Genomic DNA, 19020 nt, shown 5'->3' with positions numbered 1-19020 from the left:
CTCAGACTGGTCCTGGAACACCATTCTCTCCCATCTCCGGGCCTTGCCCTCTGTCAGACTCCTCTGCCAGGTGTCTGCCCCCTGTGATGTCCTGGGAGGCCCCTTTCCTTCCTTTAGCTTCTGCTGTCCCTGCCAAGCTTGTTGGGCTGGTTTGAACTTGTCTGAATTCCAAGTTCAGACACTTGGACAAGGGTGTCAGGTCTTTCCCAAGAAGCCCATGCGTCCCATGCAAATCAGGGGCTGTGGCTGGCCACAGTTCACAAGGCGCCACACCCACCCCCTCATACCTGATGCTCCATAGGTATTTGGGGACCAGTCTATTTCTAGCCCACGAGCCCCTCTGGAGGGCTGATTGCTCAGCCCTGGTTCAGCACATACTCCCTTCCCCAGGAACTCTGCTCAGCAACCAAGAAGCTGGGCATGTATCAAATATATATATTACATTAAAAAAAAATGACTTTGCCTGACCTGTGGTGGTGCAGTGGATAAAGCATTGACCTGGAATGCTGAGGTCGCTGGTTCAAAACCCTGGGCTTGCCTGGTCAAGGCACATATGGGAGTTGAAGCTTCCTGCTCCTCCCCCCCTTCTCTCTCTCTCTCCCCCCCCCCCAAAAAAATGAATAAATAAATAAAAATAATTTTAAAAATGACTTCAAAAATTAAAAAAACAAAAAGCAAAACTAACAATTACTGGAGGTTGCTATGTGCCAAGTCCTAGGTTGAACACTTTATGTGTCATACAATCTCATTGACTCCTCACCAATCCTTATTATACAGGTGAGGAAACAGAGATCAGAGAGCATGTCACAAGTCCAGGGGGATAGGTAGGATGTGGCAGAAGCAGGATTTGAATTTAGTAAAGACATAAGGCTGGAAAGATCCAGGAAGAAAAGTGGGGACGGAATTGGGCTCCAGGAGCCACGGAACTGAGGTGAGGTCATGAAGGGGAGAAACATTGTGCTAATGCAGGGCTGTGTTGTTTAAGAGCTGGGGCTGGCTGGGCGGGGTCAGGTGTTTCCTGGGGACTCTGAAGCCACGCGAAGAAGGCTACAGGCTTCGGCATGTGGACTTGTCATGATGCACTTGGGTTACAATGTACTGAAAAATGCTGAGATGGCAGCTCAGAGCCTCACAGACTCACCTCCCCCAATGCATCCAGAGGCTCAAAGAGGGCAAGCTACTTGCAGGACACAAAGCGAATAAGCCATTGAGTGGAGGCTTCTAAACCTGAGACTCCCTGAATCCCAGTGCTGCATAGTCTCTCCATTCTCCGAGAAGTTCAGACTGGGGAGACAGCAGTTCCTTGATATGGGCTCCACAGTTGCTACTGACTCTGCTTTTTTCCCAATAATGTTTAGGGGGAAACAGGGACTCATACAAGGCTATTCCCTGTCCCTCTCTGTCCTCTTAAGTAACCCATCTTCAAAATAGCCATTATTCAAAATAGCCCAAATTCAGTCATTTTCCTCCATTAGGTCCCAGTCACCCTTTTCTTTTTCCTCTTCCTCCTCCTCCTTTTCCTCCTCTTCTTCCTCTTCCTTTTCTTCTTCCTCCTCCTCCTCTTTCTCTTCTACTCCCTCTTCTTTATTGAGTTACAATTTACATAAGGTTCCCCAGAGAAACAGAACTAATAAGGTTACAGATATATAGATGAGAGGAGATCTATTACAAGCATGGATTCCCATGGCTATGGAGGCTGAGAAGTCCCATGATCTGCCACCTGCAAGCTGAAGGCCCAGGAGGGCCAGTGGTGGAAATAGTCTGAGTCTGAAGACTCAAGAATCAGGGGTACTGATGGTGTAAGTTCCTGTCTGAGTTTGAAAGTCTGAGAATCAGGTGCACCAATGTCCAAGGGCAAGGGAAGATGGATGGCCCAGCTCAAGCAGAAATATACAAAAATATACCCTTCCTCTGCCATTTTGTTCTGGTCAGACCTTCCATGGATTGGATGATGCCCATCTGCACGGAGGAGACCATCTGCTTTATTCAGTCCACCAATTCAAATGCTAATCTCCCAGAAACAGCCCCCTCCAGACACACCCAGAAGCAATCTTTTACTAGCTATCTGGGCACCCCTTAGTACAGTCAAGTTGACACCTAAAATTATACATCACAACATACAAAAAAAAAATTCACTCTTGTCCTGGCTGGATAGCTCGATTGGTTAGAGCATCATCTGGAAGTACAGAGGCTGCTGTTTTGATCCCCAGTCAGGGCACCTACAAGAAGAGATCAATGTGCCTCTCTCTCTCTCTCCCCCCCCCTTCCTCTCTCTGTAAAATTAATAAAATAAACATTTTTTAAAAATTAACTCTTTTAAAGTGCACAAATCAGTGGTTTTTAGTACAGACACCAACTTGTGCAACCAAACACATTATAATTCCAAATTATTTTCATCACCTCCAAGTGAAACCCCTAACCCATTAGCAGCCATTCCTTATTCTCCCTTCTCTAGCCCTTGTCAACCTCTAATTTACTTTCTGTCTCTATGGAGTTAGCTATTCTGGATATTTTGTATAAATAGAATCGCGCGATATGGGGTCTTTTGTGTCTGACTTCTTTCCCTTAGCATATTTTCAAAATCCATCCATGTGGCAGCACAAGTCAGTGCTTCACATTTCATTCTCTTTTATGGCTTAATATTCCATTGTATGGCTACATTATATTTTATTCATACATTCATCAGTGGATGGACATTTGGGTTGCTTCCACTTTTTGACCATTGTGTAGTTTTTGTGTGAACACCATTACTTCTCGCCTGACCCAGGCCACTAACCTCATTGCTAAATTCCAAGCTTCTGCCCTTGGCTCCCAAAGGTCCATTCTTCTCATAGCAGCTAGAGGGATCTTTTGAAAACGGGAAAACAGAAGTTAGGTCACGTCATTCCTCTGTTCTTTGTTTTTGTGGGGGTTTTTTTTGTATTTTTCTGAAGCTGGAAATGGGGAGAGGCAGTCAGACAGACTCCCGCGTGCGCCCGACCGGGATCCACCCGGCACGCCCTCCAGGGGCAATGCTCTGCCCACCAGGGGGCGATGCTCTGCCCCTCAGGGGCGTTGCTCTGCCACGACCAGAGCCACTCTAGCGCCTGGGGCAGAGGCCAAGGAGCCATCCCCAGCGCCCGGGCCATCTTTGCTCCAATGGAGCCTTGGCTGCGGGAGGGGAAGAGAGAGACAGAGAGGAAGGAGGGGAAGGGGGTGGAGAAGCAGATGGGCGCTTTTCCTATGTGCCCTGGCCAGGAATCGAACCCGGGACTTCTGCACGCCAGGCTGACGCTCTACCGCTGAGCCAACCGGCCAGGGCCCATTCCTCTGTTCTTAACCTCCAGTGGACCCCATTACCCTGAGGAGATGAGCATGATCTCTACCCAGCCTCCAGCCCCACTGTCGCCCACAGTGCTGCATCTCTGCCTTCCTGGCCATCTCTCAGTTCCTCAAATGAGCTGTGTCCTTCCTACTGTCACGCTAGGGGATTTGTCTGAAAGCTGCTACTGGTGCCCTGCGCAGGTCCCCTTCCCCAGCAGAGGCATCCATTTCTCAGCTGCTGGGAGTGCTAGCTGCTTCCTTCTCCAGAGAACTGCCTTCCCCCACAGGGGAGGAAGTTATGACACCCTCTGCTGCTCCCCCATCCAAAAGCCTGCAGTAGATGACTAATATAGGAACACAAAAGCTTGGCCCTTTGTCTGACCGGTGGTGGCACAGCAGATAAGGCATTGACCTGGAATGCTGAGGTTGCTGTTCGAGATCCCAGGCTTGCCGGGTCAAGGCACAGATGAGAGGTTAACTGCAAGCTGGTGCTTACCATCCCCCCCCCTTTCTAAAATCAATAAATAAAATCTTAAAAAAAAAAAAAAAAAGAAAGGCTGGCCCTTCAACCTCAAGGTCAGACAATTCTATGATACAATTTATTTTATTTTTATTTTTTTATTTTATCTCTGGTATAGTTTAGACTCCAGAGCACTATGCCCCGCCCCCTGTCCTTGCCATAGCTGGATCTTACCAGCCTCATACCTGCCCTATCCTGCTTCTCTCAATCCTTCGGTGAACCTCATGCACCTGTGTTAGACCTGGCCTAAGATAATAACACTGTACATGAGATTGGAAAGTTGTTCCTGTCAATAACAAACACTTCCCCTCCCTACTTCTGTGGATGGAAACAAAGGGAAGGAAGGTTAGGTGCTTCCTGAGCCCTCTCTGGCATGGTCTCTGTGGCTGGGCACCCTGTCAGTGCTCTCAAAGCACAACACGTGTCCTTATGTGCCCTGTATACGTCACTTGTTTGTGTGACTGTTGACTGTCTCTCTCCACTTGACCTTAAGTTCTATAAGGACATGAAGATTTTCTACCTTATCCTCATTACCTGGCGCCTTGGGGGAGTCTAATAAATACTAGGTGAAGGATGTTCCTTGCCTCACTGATTATAATTCCAAAATATTGCAAATAATATAAATGTCCATGGAAGGGGAATGATTAAGTAATGACAAACCACCTCTATGATGGAATACTATATACCTATTTAAAAGAAACAAAGTAGATCTATTTATTTATTTATTTATTTATTTTCAGAGACAAAGAGAGGGATAGATAGGAACAGACAGACAGATGAGGTGCATCAATCATTAGTTTTTCATTGTGACACCTTAGTTGTTCATTGATTGCTTTCTCATATGTGCCTTGACCGTGGGCCTTCAGCAGACCAAGTAACCCCTTGTTCGAGCCAGTGACCTTGGGTCCACCAAGTAACTCCTTGTTCGAGCCAGCGACCTTGGGTCCAAGCTGGTGAGCTTTGCTCAAACCAGATGAGCCTGCGCTCAAGCTGGTGACCTCGGGATCTCGAACCTGGGTCCTCCGCATCCCAGTCCGACACTCTATCCACTGTGCCACCGCCTGGTCAGGCCAAAGTAGATTTATGTATACAAAATAATCTTTAAAGTGCAAAATTAAGTGGGGGGAAAAAAGCCAGTTGTTCAACAGTACATATAGTATGCTGTTCTCTGTTTTAAAAAAATGTATGTACATAGAGATTGTTTACCTCAAGGGAGTTCAGTACCCCAACCCCTATGTTGTTCCAGGGTCAACTCTACTTTCAAAGAACACAGCTCAAGAATATTGAAAGGAATACAAAAACATGAGCACCCAACAAGTTAAATCTCACAATTCCCATATCCAATTAAAAAAAATGTATATGAACCTTTTGGCTTGCTGGTCCCTAGAACAGTGGCTATATCCACAGAGGGAAGCTGGGTGCCGAGGAGATGGGCCAAGAGGGAAATTTTGCAATCAATACCTTTTTGTCCCTCGCATTTTGGGTTTTTTTCTTTGTTTATTTTTCTTTTTTGAATTTTGTACGCTGTCTATACCTTCTCTATTCAAAGAATACATTATATTGAATCAATTTTGAATAAATGAAGAGAGGGGCTTGAAAAAGAAGCCCCCATTTATAACACCTGTATGAGCACCGCCAGTCAGCTGAGCTTATTACCCAGCAGGCTTCTCACTCGCTTGACGTCATAGAGCCACGTGCAGCCAGCAGCTCTGAGCCCTGTTTCTCTGGCGTCTTCCAGTCAGGTCAGAGAAAGCTCAGGGCAGTTCCCAGTCACCAGCCAACCACTTGGAAGCCAGCACAGGGCAGTGGAAAGAGCGTGGGACATACTTGGTGATCTGTATTTCCAAAGTCTAAAAAAAACCCATGCAAATATTTGACCTAGAAATTCCATTGCTGAAAATTCATCCAAAAGAAACAATTAAGAATTATGCATAAAGGTTTAGCTATAAGGATAGTCACTGAAGGACTGATTATAACAGTGGGTGGGGGTACGTGGAAAAACCCTCAATAATGGGAGACTGGCTGAATGAGTTAGGCAGCATTCACACAAAACATTGTATTGTATTCCTTATGTAGGTTTCTTTTTTTTCCCCTCATTGATTTGAAGTAGAGAGAAAGGGGGAGAGAGATGGGGAGAGGGAGAGAGAGAGAGAGAGAGAGAGAGAGAGGAAGAGAGAGAGAGAGAGGAAGAGAGAGAGAGAGAGAGGAGCACAGCCCTGGCCGGTTGGCTCAGTGGTAGAGCGTCAGCCTGGCGTGCAGAAGTCCCAGGTTTGATTCCTGGCCAGGGCACACAGAAGAAGCGCCCATCTGCTTCTCCACCCTTCCCCCTCTCTTTTCTCTCTCTCTCTCTCTTCCCCTCCTGCAGCCAAGGCTCCATTGGAGCAAAGTTGGCCCAGGCACTGAGGATGGCTCTATGGCCTCTGCCTCAGGTGCTAGAATGGCTCTGGTTGCAACAGAGCGACGCCCCAGATGGGCAGAGCATCGCCCCCTGGTGGGCATGCTGGTGGATCCCGGTTGGGTGCATGCGGGAGTCTGACTGCCTCCCCGTTTCCAACTTCAGAAAAACACAAAAAAGAGAGAGAGAGAGAGAGAGGAGCACCAACGCATTGTTTCACTTAATTGTTCCATTTAGTTGTGCACTCATTGATTGCTTCTGGTACATGCCCTGACTGGGAGGTCGAACCTGTGACCTCTGGTATGCTGGGTCAACACTTTATCCACTGAAGCATCCAGCCAGGGCCTTCTTTATGCAGTTTTCCTTTTCTTTTTCTTTATGCAGTTTTAAAAAGTTGTTTGCAGAAAGAAAGGAAAGAGAAAATGAAAAGAATGTCTTGTGTTAGGCATGGCTTGGTTCAAATTCCTGCCCTAATCCTTATGAGCAGTATGATGTCCATCTACTTAATTAACCGCTCTGGGTCTCTGCTTCCTCATCTGTAAAATGAGTATACTATCAAGTATCTTATGTTAGGATTGGCTCACTGCTGTCACAATTATAAAAATCTCACTGGCTTGCCAGACCTGTGGTGGCGCAGTGGATAAAGTGTCGACCTGGAAATGCTGAGGTCGCCAGTTCAAAACCCTGGGCTTGCCTGGTCAAGGCACATATGGGTTCTCTCTCCCTGTCTCTCTCTCTCTCCTCTCTCTCCCTCTCTCTCCTCTAAAAATGAATAAGTAAAATTAAAAAAATTTTTTTTTTAAATCTTACTGGCTTAATACAACAAAAGTTTATGTTTCTCATGCAAACTCTGATGTTCCCGGCAGCCTTCTACCAACTGATCGACTCCGGGATCTGGTTCCTTTCTATCCTAAGGCTCCACCACATTAAACTCCTTGTGCCCTTCCACGTGGACATGACAGAGAAATGACAGACTAAAAGGGGTGATTTATGGCCAGGCCTAGGAGAGGGGTACAGCCCTTCTGCCCATGCCCTGTTGGCAGTACAAGGCACATGGCCCTCTCTAGGTCCAAGAGGGGGTGGGAAATGTAGTCCACCCAGTGCCCTAGAAGGGGAAATGGCTTTGTCTCTGACACGCATTTCGTGGGACTCCTCCGAATGAATGAATGAACTTAAAGTGGCAGATAGTAGGCGTTCAAATGCTCCCGCTGCCTTTTCCTCCTTCCCTTCCCTTTATGACTGATTCTAGGTGTGACTTCCCTGTATGTATTTACAAAAAGTGATGTTCTCCTGAAAAACTTTGTGTAACTTGAGCCATGACATTCACACTTCTTGGGAAAAGAGGGTGTGATAGAGTGAAAGGCAGGGAGTCCATTTAAAGGAGCCCGGGAGAAGAGATCTTCCCTTCCACCTGTCCACCCTCATCTCACCCAGATAAACCTCCAAAAAGGTGGAAGCCTGACCATGTTTCTCTTCCACTTACAGCCTTCCGTGACTCCCTCCGGGCCAAGTCTAAACTTCCCGCCCGCCCGTGCAGTGTGTGGCCCCAGCTTGTTTATCCAGGCTCCTCTCACCATCCCTTCCTCCTGACTGCCTCCAGGTTTCCCACACTGCCTTCCACTCCCCACCCCTCCTTGCTCACCCAGCACTCCCTCAGGAAAGTCCTGCTCTCTGACTCCTCAATTCCAATCGGGTTCCACATGACTCTCCCTGCTTTTCATCCAATGATTGAGTTTTGTGTTTTAGCCTTGACGTCTCAACCAGACTGTGAGCTCAGGACGGGTGAGTATGTCTATTCCATTTACTGTGCCATGCTTTATTTTCTTCATCTGTAAAATGGAAATAACTGCTATGGACTGACTGCTTGTGTCCCCCCTCAAATTCACGTGTTGAGGCCCTAATGTATGATATTTGATGACAGGGCTCCTATGGAAATAATTAAAGTTAAATAAGGTTATGAAGGTGGAGTTCTAATCAAATAGGATGGATGTCCAGAGAGCTTTCTCTCTCCCTCTTTCTTTTTCTCCCCTTCCCCTTCTCTCTCCCAGTGCACAGAAGTTATATGAACCCATAGTGGGAAGGCAGCTACCTACAAGCCAAAAATAGAGGCCCCATAATGAAACCTACCTTCCTAGTACCTTGACCTTGGACTTCTAGCCTCCAAAAGTATAAGAAATAAAATTTCTGGGTTTTTTTTTTTTTTTTTTTTCATTTTAGAGAGAGAGAAGGGGGGAAGGAGCTGGAAGCATTAACTCCCATATGTGCCTTGACCAGGCAAGCCCAGGATTTCGAACCGGCAACCTCAGCATTTCCAGGTCGACGCTTTATCCACTGCGCCACCATAGGTCAGGCCGTAAAATTTCTGTTGTTAGCCTGACCAGGAGGTGGTGCAGTGGATAGAGTGTCAGATTGGGATGCAGAAGACCCAAGTTGGAAACCCCAAGGTCACTGGCTTGAGCATGGGCTCACTGGGCTTGAGCACAGGCTCACCAGCTTAAGCACGGGGTTGCTAGCTTGAGCCCGAGATCATAGACATGACCCCATGGTTGCTGGCTTGAGCCCAATGATCGCTGACTTGAAGCCCAAGGTTGAGCAAGGGGTCACTTGCTCTGCTGATGCCACCCCCCCCCCCCATCAAGGCACATATGAGAACACAATCAATGAACATCTAAGGAGCTGCAATGAAGAATTGCTTCACATCTCTCTCCTTTCCTGTCTGTCTGTTCCTATTTGTCCCTCTCTCTGACTTTCTCTCTGTTTCTGACACACTCTCTCTCTCTCTCTCTCTCTCTCTCTCTGTTGTTTAAGCCAGTGTTTACCAACTGCTGGCCAGTAGACTGGTCCACCGGAAATTTCACGCAGGTTCATGAAAGAGTTAACCACCCTGATGTTGTATGAAGATTATAGACTCAATCAATAATCTATGTCAAATTTGCTTATGCTCGGGGAAATTTCTGCCTTAGTGGTTCCCAAAATAATTCTATCTCCATTGGTCCCCAAGTGTAAAAAGGTTGAAAATTACTGGTTTAAACCACTCAGTCTATGGTATTTGCTGTGGCCGCCCGAATGGATTAAGACTTAACATAACTCACCTAAATTGTTTCTTCACAACTAATTGTTAATACCCATGAAGCACTTTAAGCTCTGCCTGGAATGCCCTATTAACTGTTAAGATATTCACATACCAGATATAAGTATTTGTGGAATGAATAAACAAATTCATTTGACAAGTTTAAGTTCTTACATACTGGCTTTCTTAAAGTGAACTTACCTGCTTTATTATCCCAGGATACTCAAATACAAATGAACTCCTTAAAAAGGGGAATTTATAAAAACAAAAATTAGGAGCTCTAATGGGCAGGTTGTGTGTCTCTGACTCTTTTTTTCCAGAATGTCCACCAGAGGGCTCCTTGAGCTCTTCCTCCATCCATAACGTTGCTGGCCCCTGGAAGTCACCACTGTAGAAAGGAAGAGAAAGTTGAAATTCCTCCATGGGTTTACTCCATAGGAGTAAATGAAGCTCATACAACCACAGGGCAGCTGGATTGGAGGAAAATTTAGACCAGGGTAGGAAGAAGCAAGTTGGCATCTTAGTATTACTGGCCTTCAGCCGGAGTCTTGATGACATCTTTGAATCTCAGTTTCCTCATCTAGAAAATGGAAATATCCCTTCCTATCAGGCATACAGAGTTATTGGAAGGACCAAATAAAAGCTTTTTTTTTTTTAAATGATAGTTTTGCATGACCCTGGTAGTGCAGTGGATAGAGCGTTGACCTGGGATCCTGAGATCCCAAGCTCGAAACCCCGAGGTTGCCGGCTTAAGTGTGGGCTCATTCAGCTTGAGCACAGGATTATCAACATGATCCCAAGGTCACTGGCTTGAGTCCAAAGGTCGCTGGCTTGAAGCCCAAGGTCGCTAGCTTGAGCAAGGGGTCACTGGCTCAGCTTGAGCCCTTGGTCAAGGCACCAATGAGAAGCAATCAATGAACAACTAAAGTGAGGCAACCATCAGTTGGTGCCTCTCATCTCTCTCCTCCCTCTCTCTCTCTCTAAAACCAATAGATGGCCTGACCTGTGGTGGCGCAGTGGATAAAGCATCAACCTGGAAACGCTGAGGTTGCCGGTTCAAAACCCTGGGCTTGCCTGTTCAAGGCACATATGGAAGATGATGCTTCCTGCTCCTCCCCCCTTCTCCCTCTCTCTCTCTCTCTCTCTTCCCTCTCTATAATGAATAAATAAAATCTTTGAAAAAAAATAAATAAAAATTTAAAAAATTGAAAAATAAAACCAATAGATAAGAAGTTTTTGCTATTGAATCACTAAGTTGTATAAAGACAGTGTAGTGACCATCCTCAACCTCCCCCAGTCATTGCCCACCAGTGTTTTATTTAGCACTCAGAATGTGTATGCATTTAGACTGGACATAAATTCTTTTTGCCATAGTCTCTGCTGTTACCTACTGTACATGCTGGTCTCACTTTGCTCACTTTATTTCACCTGCCTGGCCCCTAACAGCCTCTAAGTTTGCAAGTTCTGGTCTAAATAGTGAGTTCTGTGCCAGTCAAATACTAGTATCTGGAATGCTTCATTAATAATTACAATCACTGCTATTTATTGAGCCAGGCAACAAGCTCTATGCATAATATGTGTAAGACAAATATAACCACAATTTCTGATTGCCTAGTCTCTGCATGATGACTTATTGGTAGAAAAATGTAATTGAAAGTAATTAAAATCTTTTCCCAATCTTTCAAAAAATGCAAGGGGTGAGTCCATTTTTAAAAAGAGCTTTGTTGAGGTGTAATTGCCATACAATAAACTGCACATATTTAAAGCATATAATTTGATATGTTTTTTTGTTTTTTTTTTATTTTTTATTTTATTTTATTTTATTTATTCATTTTAGAGAGGAGAGAGAGGGGGGAGAGAGAGAGAGAGACAGAGAGAGAGGAGAGAGAGACAGGGGGGAGGAGCTGGAAGCATCAACTCCCATATGTGCCTTGACCAGGCAAGCCCAGGGTTTCAAACTGGCGACCTCAGCATTTCCAGGTCGACGCTTTATCCACTGCGCCACCACAGGTCAGGCAATTTTGATATGTTTTGATATAAGTACAGTATACACCTATTAAACTACTATATCACCACAGTCAAAATCATGACTAGGGTCCTGGCTGGATGACCCAGTTGGTTGGAGCATTGTCCTGATACACTGAGGTTGCCGTTAGGGCACATACAGGAACAGATCAATGTTTCTCTCTCTCTCTCTCTCTCTCTCTCTCTCTCAAATCAGTAAATACACTTTTTAAAAGTTAAGAAAGCCCTGGCCAGTTGGCTCAGCGGTAGAGCGTCGGCCTGGAGTGCAGAAGTCCCGGGTTCGATTCCTGGCCGGGGCACATAGGAGAAGCACCCATTTGCTTCTCCACCCCCACCCCCTCCTTCCTCTCTGTCTCTCTCTTCCCCTCCCGCAGCCAAGGCTCCATTGGAGCAAAGATGGCCTGGGCGCTGGGGATGGCTCCTTGGCCTCTGCCCCAGGCGCTAGAGTGGCTCTGGTCACAACAGAGCGACGCCCCGGAGGGGCAGAGCATCGCCCCCTGGTGGGCGTGCCGGGTGGATCCCGGTCGGGCACATGCGGGAGTCTGTCTGACTGTCTCTCCTCGTTTCCAGCTTCAGAAAAATACAAAAAAGAAAGAAAGAAAGAAAAAAAAGTTAAGAAAGAAAAAGATCACGAATATACCTGCAGCCCCTGAAAGTGTTCTTACTCTATTTGTTCTTACTCAGTCTTTCCTCTGACTTATACAACCCTACCCCCACGCCCAAGTAACCACCAGTCTGCTTTCCATCACAGTGGATCACCTTGCATTTTCTAGACTTTCATATACAGTACGTGAAATCATACCGCATGTTCTTGTTTTTGCCTGGTTCCTTTCATTCAGCCTAACTGAGACCCATTCATGTAGTTGTGTGTGTGAATAATTCATTCTGTTTTGTTGCTGAGTCATATCCAATATTGCACATTGACCACACTGGCTGATGGTCATTTGGTCTGTTTCCAAGTTTTTGGCTATTACAAATAAAGCTACTCTGAACATCTGTGGTCCAGGTTCACTTGTGGATGTAAGTTTCTATTTCCCATGAGTAAATACCTAGAAGTGGAATGGCTAGATTATGTGATGGCTATATATTTAACTTTTAGGTGTGGTTTTGGAGTAAGCACATTTTTAGTGCCAAGTAAAACTTCTTTAAACACTCCTTCTTAAAAACAAACAAAAAATAAACTAAAAAAATAACAACAGTTTTACTGTCTCCTACCACAGATGGGGACTCCTGAGTCCATACTGTCATCTCCTTATAAACAGTGTGAGATTCATTACCCACTAAACAGGGCATCTTCCCCTCCTCCACCCACCTTCCCCCAAAAGAGTCCCACACCCTGGCCATTAAAAACGGTTTAAGATCGCCTGACCAGGCAGTGGCGCAGTGGATAGAGCATCGGACTGGGATGTAGAGGGCCCAGGTTCGAGACCCCAGGGTCGCCAGCTTGAACGCGGGCTCATCTGGTTTGAGCAAGGCTCACCAGCTTGAGCCCAAGGTCACTGGCTCGAGCAAAGGGTCACTCGGTCTGCTGTAGCCACCCGGTTAAGGCACATATGAGAAATCAATCAATGAACAACTAAGGAGCCACAACGAAGAATTGATGTTTCTTCTTATCTCTCTCCCTTCCTGTCTGTCCCTTTCTCTGACTCTCTCTGTCTTTCCCACAAGAAAAAGAAAAAAATAAAAAGGTGCCAGGAGAAGCTTGCTCTGGGGCAATAGGAATGAGCAGCTCCTTCCTCTCCTTCTCCCCCACAGAAGCCCAAGATGCTTCAGTGAACGGTGGCAACCTCTTTGTGACCATGAGGGGAATTGGCCTTCAATGAAAGTGATGTGGTAGACTGCTAGGAAGATGAAGAGAACCTGGAATTTTAATGACATCATCAAGCCCACTGTCTAGATGTGGCTATGAACCAAATAACAACTTCATCTTTGTGTTCCATTCTCCTTTTATACTATGACCTTCAACTAACCTCACTGTCCTTAGCAAACATATGAAAACCTTCTAGTTGATGATTATCTGTGCTCCACAAAATGTTGCCATAAATATTTTCATTATGTAATGGCCAGAATGCCATAACAGCCAAGTTAAACATCAAACTAGTGATAGTATCTACCATAAACAATCATCCCTCACAAGACCACCAGGAGGTGTGGCCCCCAGGTCATACTGCATTCTTTGTCCCTTTGTCTTGACAATCATCAGTACCTGAGTTATACTATTAAACAGTACTGTAATAGGCATCTGGTAGAGAAGAATAATGTGTGCAGAATTGTTGGGTCATCTTTCTGCTCTGACCCTACATCCCTGTAAGTAAATTACACTATAATAAATTTTGTTATATTCTATGGTGTTACCTGCATCCTTCCTTGGTCTGAAGATACCTTTTTGTTATGGTGAACATCACACCTTTACCCCACCTTCCGGCACCCACCCACCTTTGGGATTTTGGGGGGAGGGTATTCTGGAGAAGTTTTAATATTGATTTCCAGACCAATTGACTATGATATATGAGAGAAAGCAAGAGGTCAAGGCTAAAGCCAAGATGTTTGGCCCAATCAACTTGAAAGACGGAGTTATCTTCAGCTACTTTGGGGAAGGCTGTGAGTAGAGAAGATGGAGAATTGTGATCAAGGCTAAAAATCTCCCATTTTTTGAAACTTTAACTCTGTTAAAGATAAGGTGATCAATTTTTTTACAGTGAAAAGGAGGACAAAAATAAATTGAAGAAAACAATATCGTAAATAAAATAAACATTTTATTCATTGCAACAATAATACACTATAATATAAATGTATAATAAAAACATTTGTAATATTTTATATTGTAATTATGCTTACATGCTTATTAATTTTTAATAATTGTAAGAAAAAAGTATTCATTTAGTAAAATTAAATATCAAACAAAACCACTAATTTGGAGTGATATTTGGGTGTATTTATCATTTTCTAATTTTAAAAGTCTGGGGGTTTTTTGTGTCTTTTTTTTTTACAGGGACAGAGAGAGAGTCAGAGAGAGGGATAGATAGGGACAGACAGACAGGAATGGAGAGAGAGATGAGAGGCATCAACCATCAGTTTCTGCTGCGAAACCTTAGTTGTTCATTGACTGCATTCCCATATGGCCCTGACTACGGGCCCCCAGCAGACCGAGCAACCCCTCGCTCAAGCCAGCAACCCTGGGTCCAAGCTGGCGAGCCTTTTGCCCAAACCAGATAAGCCAGCACTCAAGCTGGAGACCTCAGGGTCTCGAACCTGGGTCCTCCACATCCTAGTCCCACGCTCCATCCACTGCGCCACTGCCCGGTCAGGCAAAACGTCTGTTTTATGCAACTATTTAATCAAAATGCATTATTAATAGATATGATTTGAGGTTAGATTTCCACTTTAAAACTTGAATTTCAGGGGGAGGGGAGGGGCACAAAGAAAACCAGATAGAAGGTGACAGAAGACAATTTAACTTTGGGGGAGGGGTATACAGCACAATCAAATGTCAAAATAATCTAGAGATGTTTTCTCTCAACATATGTATCCTGATTTATCAATGTCACTGCATTAAATTTAATAAATAAATTAAAAAAAAAAGAACTTGAATTTCAGCCTGACCAGGTGGTGGAGCAGTGGATAGAGCATCGGACTGGGATGTAGAAGAATCCAGGTTCGAGACCCCGAGGTCGCCAGCTTGAGCGCGGGCTCATCTGGCTTGAGCAAAAAGCTCACCAGCTTGGATCCAAGGTTGCTGGCTCCAGCAAAGGGTTACTCGGTCTGCTGAAGGCCCGCGGTCAAGGCACATATGAGAAAGCAATCAATGAACAACTAAGAAGTTGCAACGTGCAACGAAAAACTAATGATTGATGCTTCTCATCTCTCTCCGTTCCTTTCTGTCTGTCCCTGTCTATCTCTGCCTCTGTAAAAAATAAATAAATAAATAAACCATTGTAAAAAAAACCGTTCAGTGCTTGTAAAAAAACAAACAAAAAAATAAACTTGAATTTCGGGAAAATACTTGTAAATAAAATTATACGTATTTGGAAATTATTAAATAGATAATGAATTAATAAAACATGAATTGTGCTTACCTATGATTGAATATTCACTGAGAAAGAAATAATCGTGAGTCTACAATGTCGAATGTGCCATGTCGTGTTTCAGTAAGAAGTACACAAAGCCATTTGCGCCCTTGGTATATCGTGGCCTCTCTGAAGGTCTCTCGTGTGGAGCGCATGCGTCTCATAATCCATCTCGCAGCACTGTACTGATCTTTGACAAATCATCATGTCAAATATAAATACGTCACATCACACACAATGGATCAACTCTGCATCAATCGAAAAAGGACATTTACAGATTAGTCTTCCATTATCAAAAAGGAGGACATGTAGGAGGACACTTTTCGAGAGAGGATGGAACTTACAAAAGAAAGACTGTCTTCCCTAAAGGAGGACGATTGGTCACCTTAGTTAAAGAGCTACACTTTATTATTATTATTATTATTATTATTATTATTATTTTAGTGGGAGGAGGGGAGGCAGAGACAGTCTTTTGCACACGCCCCAACCAGGATCCACTGGGCAAGCCCACTAGGAGGCGATGCTCTGCCCATTTGGGGCCCTTGCTCTGTTGCAACCGGGGCCATTTTAATACCTGAGGCAGAGGCCATGGAGCCATCCTCAACTCCTGGGGCCAACTCCCTCTAATCAAGCCTTGGCTGCAGGAGGGGAGAAGAAGAGAGAGAAAGAGAAGCGAGAGGAGGAAGGATGAAGAAGCAGATGGGCGCTTCTTCTGTGTGCCTTGATCAGAAATTGAACCTGAGACATCCACACGCCTTGCCAATACTCTACCACTGAGCCAACCAGCCAGGGCCTAAAGAGCTACACTTTTGATCGCTGTCTTAGCTTTTTCGTTTTTCCGTTTTCTACTCGTTTCTATATTATGGATATGGCCAAAATGAGGGTGGCTTGGACAACCCCAAACTTGTAGCTGAAGTGAAGGAAGTCTTGTGGAAGATTACACCCTTCACCTTGAGTTGAGCAAACTCATCACCGAAGGGCCTGGTCATCTGCCTCTAATATAACGCTGTCGTTTGTACCACAGGCACAAGGAACATCACTTAATTTTTCTGAAATCAAATTGTTCCTAAGCCAAGAGTTCCTTGTAGGTTGGCATCCCCGCTTAAGTCATAACTCAGGGCTTCTTGGTTTTAGTCTTGTAGAGAGGTTGTAGGATTCCCTCAGACACAAATGTTTGAGGTGGGACCTTCTGGCCTTTGGTTCCCCCTAATGTGCCCTCCATTTAAGCCTGTGGAACCCCCAAAGGCTGGCAAGACCACTATTTCCACGCCACGCTTTGGTACAGGTGTCTTTGTTCAGACTGGCTACCCCACACCCAGGATCCAGTCTCCCCAGGTTGTGCCTCAGTCACTGGTCCTTAGGAACTCCAAACCATGTCTCCAGTCTTGGGGCATCTCCCACTTCCCCAAGGAGGGACCCTTCCAAGCTTCTTCTCCCACTGAAACCCAGGGAGAGGCCAGTGCAATCTCCTTTCAAAGGGCATTTAGAACTAGTTGGCCTCTCTTCTCTGTGGCTGGGCGCAGCCCTGTGGCGCTCCCTTCCTCTCTGCACCGCCCACTTCCCTCTCCCACCTTTTCACTGCTGGGTCCGCCCCTACTCCCGCCACCCCTCACCCATCTCCATAAAAATGTCAAAGCTCCAAGTGAAGCCCCTTTTTTTTTTTTTTTTTTTAAATTTTTTTTTTTATTTATTTATTTTTTTTTTTTATAGAGACAGAGAGTGAGTCAGAGAGAGGGATAGACAGGGACAGACAGACAGGAATGGAGAGAGATGAGAAGCATCAATCATTAGTTTTTCATTGCGCGTTGCAACACCTTAGTTGTTCATTGATTGCTTTCTTATATGTGCCTTGACCGCGGGTCTTCAGCAGACCGAGTAACCCCTTGCTGGAGCCAGCGACCTTGGGCTCAAGCTGGTGGAATTTTTGCTCAAACCGGATGAGCCCGTGCTCAAGCTGGTAACCTCAGGGTCTCGAACCTGGGTCCTCTGCATCCCAGTCCGACGCTCTATCCACTGCGCCACCGCCTGGTCAGGCCGTGAAGCCCCTTTTTGTAAATTGCTAAGTACACAGTTCCCCGGAGTCTGCTGTCAGAAGTCTTTCTGCCCAGAGTTTCTGCTGACTCACAGAGGAACAGAGGGACTTTGGTCTCACATTTGTCTTGTCCTCTGGGGACAGGAACGAGGAGGGTGGGGTTGGTTGGATCCATGTGGGGTTTCCTTGTCAGGTAGCAGCTAGTTTTATCTCAACGTATAGTTAAGTTAAAATCAAACATGTCTCAAACCATGAGGATAAATTTCTTTCTGAAAACACCCCCAATCCTATCTTCTGCATGGGAAATTCATATTCCTCCTAGTTACAGCATTTTGATTTAATTTCATCAGAACCAGTTACCCTGACCTTATTATGGGAACATTACCCCTTCCCGCTTGGAGTCACATTACAAAGACATCTCACATCAGTGGCTCACAGTGAAGAGGCCATGCTCAGATGGCTCCACTGTTGTATGCGCGCGTGTGTGTTCCCTGGCTACAGAAGTGCCACAGGGCAACCTTATTTGACCAGATCACCTTCAAGTGCCTAGTACTATGTTTGGCGCCTAGTAAGTACTCCACAAATTTGGATGTTATTGTTATCACTTACAGCTGGTCACATACCTAATTCTTCTTAGTGACAGAATTCTGATCATGTTGCCCAGAATAAAGGCCCTTTTCAGCCTCTTTCGCATCTAGGTGTGGCCACATGACTGCATTTTATTCAGCGAACATGTTAACCTAAAAATAAGAGGACAACGTGAGAGGCAACAAGTATTGATTTGAGATCCAAAAGAAGAGCTATGCTGGAAGCACTGATCCAAGCAGAAACCCAGACGGTGTTCTGATTAGGAGGTGAAAACACAGTGTATTTATGAGAAAGGGGAATAGTTATGTGAATAAAAGGAAGCAATGCTATGGGTGTTAATAGCTGAGGAAGGAATTTCCATAGGTGGCAGATAAGCTAACAGAGTGATACTAATTTTCAAGACCATCTTTAATCTTCTGTAGTCATAACAAACAGCTGTTGGGATACAACCCTGCTTTAGGTTCAGTCTAAAGATTATTTCACCCTATTTAAATATTGCAAAGGTTTGAGGAATAAGACGTACAAGGCAGTTTCTCTGGGATGGCAATTCTGTCTCCATTTTAAAGTGGCTTCATTTACGTTACCTTTTTTTTACAACCTGTAGGTAGAAGTCAGAAGTCTCAGCCTTGAATTCAATTCTGACATGAATACTCAAGATTGGTGCAGATCCCATAGGTGTGGACAAAAAATAGTTTCATGAAAAGTAACCTCACAAGGTGATTTGATATAAATTCATAACTGGGCAGGTCATGGTGGGTAGTCACTTCCCAGGTCTAAAACTACTTTAGTGAAAGGTTTTAAACCAGCCCTGTCTACTGTTCTTATGCATCTAAGTTAAAACACCTTTGAAATACAAGAAGTAATGCCCTTTGAAGCAGTATTATCCCTCAGAGAGCACATAATCTTGTTAACTATCTTGTAATCCAGTTTTCATCTTGCTTTCTCATTTCTTCCTTAAGTCCCCTGCTTAATTTTAAATGCATAAAAGAAGCTGCAAAAACTGTTATTCCTTGGAGAATC

The 19020-nt window shown here is 44.9% G+C and overlaps 1 protein-coding gene across 4 annotated transcripts in view; it reads right to left on the bottom strand.

Annotated features, from left to right (window-relative positions):
- SPPL3 (signal peptide peptidase like 3) overlaps positions 1-19020 on the bottom strand; it is a 147821-nt gene that overhangs the window by 116104 nt on the left and 12697 nt on the right. For 2 of the 4 annotated variants that reach the window (XM_066260407.1, XM_066260408.1), the window contains 3 exons: positions 18036-18152; positions 15390-15628; positions 9490-9676 (listed from right to left, as the gene is read on the bottom strand). The gene's annotated coding sequence lies outside the window, so the exon portion shown is untranslated. The remainder of the gene's footprint in view (positions 1-9489; positions 9677-15389; positions 15629-18035; positions 18153-19020) is intronic. The other 2 variants (XM_066260409.1, XM_066260410.1) reach the window with 1 other exon arrangement.

Source organism: Saccopteryx bilineata, chromosome 2 (genome assembly GCF_036850765.1).
Source record: "Saccopteryx bilineata isolate mSacBil1 chromosome 2, mSacBil1_pri_phased_curated, whole genome shotgun sequence".
Classification (NCBI taxonomy): domain Eukaryota; kingdom Metazoa; phylum Chordata; class Mammalia; order Chiroptera; family Emballonuridae; genus Saccopteryx; species Saccopteryx bilineata.
Note: the sequence above shows the minus strand (reverse complement) of the source record. Positions and strands in the feature narration are given on the sequence as shown.